General features: G+C 36.0%; 1 pseudogene across 1 annotated transcript; it reads right to left on the bottom strand.

Annotated features, from left to right (window-relative positions):
* Positions 1-3592: 3592 nt before the first annotated feature.
* On the bottom strand, positions 3593-6145 carry LOC143568003 (protein WVD2-like 7; annotated as a pseudogene). Its single transcript, XR_013141508.1, has 7 exons — positions 5493-6145; positions 5194-5406; positions 5013-5100; positions 4820-4916; positions 4658-4729; positions 4476-4583; positions 3593-4391 (listed from the first exon to the last, which is right to left on the bottom strand). The product of XR_013141508.1 is annotated as a protein WVD2-like 7 (transcript).
* Positions 6146-6655: the final 510 nt, after the last annotated feature.

The following is a 6655-nucleotide window of genomic DNA, read 5'->3' as shown; positions in this document are numbered from 1 at the left end:
GTATTTTGGTCCCTCGGTCTAATATGAATTAGGGATATGGACTATAAACAAAACATGGACTTTAATAAGATTGGGCTACTAGATGGTTAGTATATATTAAATAACTAGACAGAATTACAAATTTTGTCCTTTAAACAAAGCCAATATACGGTTCGTATCCTTTATTTAATTTCTTTGCAGGCGGTGTCCTTTAAACATTTTTTCGTACACGTTATGTCCTTTACGCTAACTGGGTTAGAAAAGTTCAGTTAAATATCGTCACGTAAGTCGCATGCGATGGCATAAATGTAATTTCAAATATCTTTTTCTTCATTAATAAACTCTCCATCACCTCCATCTCTCTTCTCTCTCTCTCTCTCTCTCTCTCTCTCTCTCTCTCTTTGTATTCATACTCTTTCTCTATATACCACCATCACAAATACACAAACCAACACCACCACCATCGTCACACACCACCGCCAACCCTATCCGGTTCCACCATCCCACCCACCTTTCATCCTCATTCAACCCACCGACCACCACCTCCATCTTGTTCCCGAAAGGACCACCACCACCCTGCTCACCAAACGGACCATCGCCACCACACCATCACTATCGCATCATGTCGTTCGTTTTCTTTTTACCACAAAATCAATACACTCTTATGTAAATCTGGTCGTAACCCTACCGTTTAAAACCCCCATCAGAACCCTAGTCGTAACCCTACCGTAACCGGCGGTAACTACCGCCCACCTAAATCCATAACCCTAGTCGCCACATCAAAACCCCCATCACAACCATCAACCAACACCCTACCGTAACCCTACCGTTTAATTTAATTGAACAAAATCCTAGAACTTGAATCAGAGACTGAAGGCTTTAATTTGTGTTCCGTCCTAATTTTGAATCGAAACCCTAGAAGGCTCCTACTCGTTACAACTTGTAGCTGATGTTGCTGGGTGGTGGCCTGGTTAGCTAGTAGTGATGTTGGTGGTCACAGGGTGGTCGGATCTAATGGTAGACAGAGATGGGTTGTTTTTATTATTATTTTTTGGGGAGGGGGGGGGGATTTGATGGCTTGTAGTGGTGATGGTGACACATGTTGGTGGGGATATGCGATGGTGATGTTGGGTGTTGCAGCCTTGCAGGTGGTGGCGGTGGTAATGGTGGGCGGGAGAGTGGTGAAGAAGAAGAGTTTGTAGGTGAAATGGAGATGAAGATGAATAGATGGGTTGGAGGGGGGGGGGGGGGAGAGAGAGAGAGAGAGAGTTTATTTTACAAATATTAATTATTAAAAATATATTAAAAATATTTGAACCACTTCGTTGAAAAGACCAAAATAACCTCACATGCGACTCACGTGACGATATTTAACTGAACTTTTCTAATCCAGTTTGCGTAAAGGACATAACGTGTAGAAAAATAATGTTTAAAGGACACCGCCTACAAAGAAACTAAATAAAGGACACGAACCGTAAATTAGCTTTGTTTAAAGGACAAAATTTGTAATTATGTCAAATAACTAATATAGTCCAATTGTCCAAATTTTTATAGATAATTCTTTTAAACTGAATACATCGAACAAATCGCATTAAAAAGAAAAACCACATCTACAAATCGATTGAAAAATCGAATTCTAAATCCGGTTTTCGGTTATAACCAAATCAATAATCGAATTCATATTCGGTTTTTCCGATTATGGATACAATTCAGTTTTTAATGTATTTTCAGTTTTCTGTTTCTTTGAACACCCTTACTTGAGACTTGAGAGTAGGGGTGCAAATGAGCCGAGCTGCTCGCGAGCTACTCGAGATTGGCTCGTTATAAAGCTCGATCGAGCCGAGCTTTATCGAGCCCGAGCTCGAGCTTAAAAATAAGCTTGTTTAATAAACAAGCCCGAGCCCGAGCTTTACTTATCGAGCTCGAGCCGGCTCGCGAGCCTAAACGAGCCTGCCATTTATATAATTTTTTAAAAATATATATCTAATAATTATAATTAATAAATATAATGTTATAAAAAATTAAATAAAAATAACTAAATAATATATATTCTTTTATAAATAAAATAATAATATAAAAAATATATAAAATAATTATAATTATAATTATATAAAAAAATAATTGATAAATAATAAACGAGTCGAGCCCGAGCCGAGCTCGAGCTTCAAAATCCATTCACGAGCCGAGCTCGAGCTTTGAAAATAGAGCTCGAAATGAGCCGAGCTCGAGCTCGAGTTCTGTGTAAGTTAAACGAGCCGAGCTCAAGCCTAGTCGAGCTCGGGCTCGGCTCGGCTCGTTTGCACCCCTAGTTGAGAGGTACAATATGACAATATGTGTAACATTGTGTGTACAGTGGCTTGTGATTATTCCGGTTAATCTTCTTTTTAGACCATTTTATTTGTTTTTACTGTAAAGTGGTAAATCTTTTCATGAGAAAATGCCATCACTATAAATTTTAAATAATAATATTAACAACAATAGTTTAAAGTAGAGTGTGAATATATAATGAGAAAAAATAATCATATACCTGTAACTTTTTATGCAAAGATTTTCATTTATTCAATACTACCTTTTATCCTCGTGGGATTTGTTTTGCATTTTTTAAAAAAAAAATCATATATTAATTGTTAGTATATTCTTATTTATAGGATTTCATATTAAATATTTGATAAGATTAGTTTTTAATTTAATTAGATGTTATAACACGTTTAAGGATTATCTGGGTTTGGTGATACTCATATCCGTAAATTCGGGTCAAATGCATGAAAAACTTTCATTTACAAATAAAGCAATGTGGTGGTTTGAGAGAATGTAGAGAGCAACCAGATAGCTTTTAAATGTTTCCTTTATATATATTTAACTAGATTTTATCCTCCGTATTTGGGGAGTTGGTTTCATTTTTCGTTTATAATATTTATATATTTTTTATTTAAATTTTATTTATTGCAAAGGAGTTAATAATATACTTAAGTTTTAATGATTGAAGGGTTTCACAAATAATATGATGTTATAACCCGTCTAAAAACTATTTTGGTTTGGTGAGACCCATGACTCACTTATTTTTTGACTATAAAATTTTTTCTTAATTATAAATAATATCTTTTTTTTAGGAAAATCATATATTAATTTTTTAGTATACCCCTATTTATTGTTTGTGCATCTTTATAACAACGTATAATATGTTTGTGACGAAAGTCACGTTTAATGGTTAAAACCGGGAATTCTGTGAACGAATTGTGAGATCCGGGTGTAAGAAAATTTTGGTAAAATAAAAAAATGAGGCTACAAACTCAGGTTTCATCATCTCTTTCATGTAAGTAGTTGGAGGTGCTTAAATCCCATGATAAAACAAAGAAAAAAATATCATATGTGAAAACCGACTGAACTAAACTCGAGGTTTGTTAACGTAAGCTTTGTTTTCTTTTTGGCATCGACTCGACACCCCAAAATATGAGTTATACCAGTGCAACCAGAGGCGTAACCAGAGTATGAGCTATACCAATGCAACCAAAGGCGTAACCAGAAGAGGGTCCACAAACATGTCTTGGACCTGTTAATTGTAGTCGAAAAAGAAGAGAACCTTGTCCTGACCATCTTACTAATAATTTTTGGTTCTGCCACCAATTGCAACAAGTTGCATACAAAATAAACGTAACCCGGGATTGCAGTTTCAAGAAAGCCGTTAATCGTAAACTAATAACCTTAGTTACTATACTTGAAAAAGAAATAGTTTTCATAATTCTCATAAAGATATTACACTGCCAAATGATATCAACTTTAGACATTTACACCCATCATTTGTCTACAGATGACAAGTAAGCTATGAGTTTTTTGTTTTGTACTTGACCCAACCCTCCAACCTGCAGCCTAGTTGATCAAACAATAGTAAAAGACTTAAGTTTTTTGTTTTGTACTTTCGGACGACTAGAATGGGCAAAACCCAAAGCAATCAAGGATGTTTACACAGACGAAGTACCGGTCATTATTGTATGATTGCTCGGAATTTGACCACTCTAGCTCACTTCTACACATAACTACAAAATGTAAATCTACCAAGACAGGCATATTTGTAGTTACAAAACCACGTATATTATCTACCTTACTACAACAAATCAAATGTTGCTTCAAGACACAACACCAGCTTTAGGACCGTTCCACGTGTGAACTCCTTTCACATTTCTTTTCACCACGTCTTTCCCTCTTGGTATCGGATCTTTTTGTTTACTAGATTTTGTATCTTTCTTTTCAGCTACAATATTTCTCCCAACACTTTCAGGAACACGGATCCTATTGGTCGATGAAGTTGAAGAGCTCGGTCTAACGTTTAATGGGACGGAAGACTTGATTGGTCGAGTAGCCATTGCTTGTGAACGTGGTCGTGGTTGATTTGGTGTCTTGCTGATAGGTTTAACCTGTAAATTGCATTGTATATGTATATCATATTATTGTTTCTTACTAATTATCATAGAAAGTTTTGGAATTGTTGTTAAAGGAACCTTGTGTTGATCTGAATGGTGAGCAGATTCGTTGTAGAAAGAAGGCAACGGCTTTGCTTTAAAGTTGAGGCTTTTTCTGAATTGCTTCATCTCGGCTGCTTGTTTTTCCTGCATATGTTCAACCCACATGTAATTGTAGAACTTAACTGAATGGAATAATATGTATCGTTTTATTATCATACCACTGTTTTTGCTTCAAATTTGTTAATCTCCATCTCTTTAGCATGCGTTTTCTCCACAATGTTTGTATAAAACTGTGATATGTGAAACAAAACTCCTATTTAAGAAAAACATAAAACAAATGAACTATAAACTATAAACTAACATAAAAGAAAGATTCTTGCCTCTTTCCTATTTTCTGCTCGTTGAACAGTCTTGGAACCAAAACCAGTAGCACTCTGAGCCATGTGTGTTCTAGTTGGATTAACAGTTTGTTTTGACCTGGAAAAAAGTCAACAACAGATGAAGATATGTTGAGAATACACTAAAAGAGTTTTTCAATAATTCGTTATAAAAATGTGAACTATTATTACGAACCGCTCAATAGTCTGACGTACTCCCAGAAAAGACTTCGTGACAATGGAAGCTGAGCTTTGACTTTGACTTCCTTTTTAGCTCGTAATTCCTTCACAAATATATTCAATGAAATAAGATACCACATACAAAAATGTTATAGCTGTATTATATAATTTTAAAAGAGTCGTTAGTTGTTATTCACCTCTGCCTTTTTCACTCTTGAGCCAATCATGGGGCTAGCGGGTCGGGGTGACTTCTTTTCAGATTTCTTTACAGGTAAACCTTTGCTCTCGCTAGCTCTAGGCTTCATTGAGCCTTTGGATGCTCCATTAAGAAGCATCATTTGTGAACTATCAACATTGACCCGAGTCTTTAACGTTGACCTTGTAAGTTTCTTTTCTGCTGCAGGCTTTACCTAATACCAGTACAAGTCAAGCATTGCAAGCACATAGCATAATATAAATACGTATGACATATCTAATGACGGATACAAGGATTTACCTTGGGAGAAAATGCTGTCTGTGGTGCGGAGCAGATGCTATCATGGTCCTTCTCGGTTGTTTGACAAACAAGCGATGAGTCATCTTTGGCTTCTGATGACACATCCACATGTACTACATGGTCAACGACGGTCAACCCAGTAAATCGTTCAGTATTTCCCGCTACATTATCAATTTCACTTTGACGCGTTTCACCAAGCACGTCCTGAGATGTAACAGGATGAAACTCATAACTTTGACTTTCCCAATGTTGACTTACAGTATCTTCATCAAAGCATACATCTACTTTTTCATGATGTTGACTTTCGGTTTCTGCATTGCATTCTGAAGGATTATAACTGCAAGGACTCTCACTACAATCGCCATATTCTTCAAAACCATGCGGATCACTATTTCTAGCCGACTCTACACCGTCTTGACATTCAGAAGAACGTTGCTTCAAAAGGGCTTTCCGTCTGAACTCGGCCTCAAAATAAGCCTTTTTTTCTGTAACCAATCCTGGTTTTGAATACTTTTCAACTTCCTCAAGATATGTATTATGTGAAAAAATTGATCTTCTTTCCCAAGATACGATTCGGATTCAAATCTCCCAAACGAGATTGAGCCAGAATGCAAGAGATCAGCCTGTCCAGTAATGGAGTAGTTAACAAGCATTACATACAGTTAAAGCTTAATATATGAAGGCATACATAACAAATATATAGTTGGTTGATTACTTCCATCACTTGATCAACACAGATTTATACATAACATTTTATTAGATCTAGTTCAAAAAAGCCACTGCCTCCTTAAATCTTCCATATCTACTAAATAAAAATAACTAGTGCCATAGGTCAGCTTTGTAGGCCACCTAAAAGTTGGTTATCTCGCATCTCTTCCTAATAAATATTGGATGGCACGTATCGTGAAGCCTAGATTTTGATTTCCCGTCTCTCTAGCCTATTAAATAATAGTGATTTTCTTTATTTAATTTGGTAAATATTATGATGGTGTCCATAAGTCTTATTGTGTATTATATTACAGTGAAGAAGAAGAAGAAGAATATTGATTGACAGCAAGTATCGGTTTGTTGAAGATTGTGAGAGAGAGAGAGAAAATGGGGTTTGGTTTGTGTAGAGAGGAGTGAAGCAGGTGAAACTGCTCTGCATCTAGTAAGTAAGTGTC

This window comes from Bidens hawaiensis, unplaced genomic scaffold, assembly GCF_021521415.1.
Source record: "Bidens hawaiensis isolate Kalapana, Puna unplaced genomic scaffold, B.hawaiensis_p1.1 tig00023790_1, whole genome shotgun sequence".
Taxonomy (NCBI): Eukaryota; Viridiplantae; Streptophyta; class Magnoliopsida; order Asterales; family Asteraceae; genus Bidens; species Bidens hawaiensis.
Note: the sequence above shows the minus strand (reverse complement) of the source record. Positions and strands in the feature narration are given on the sequence as shown.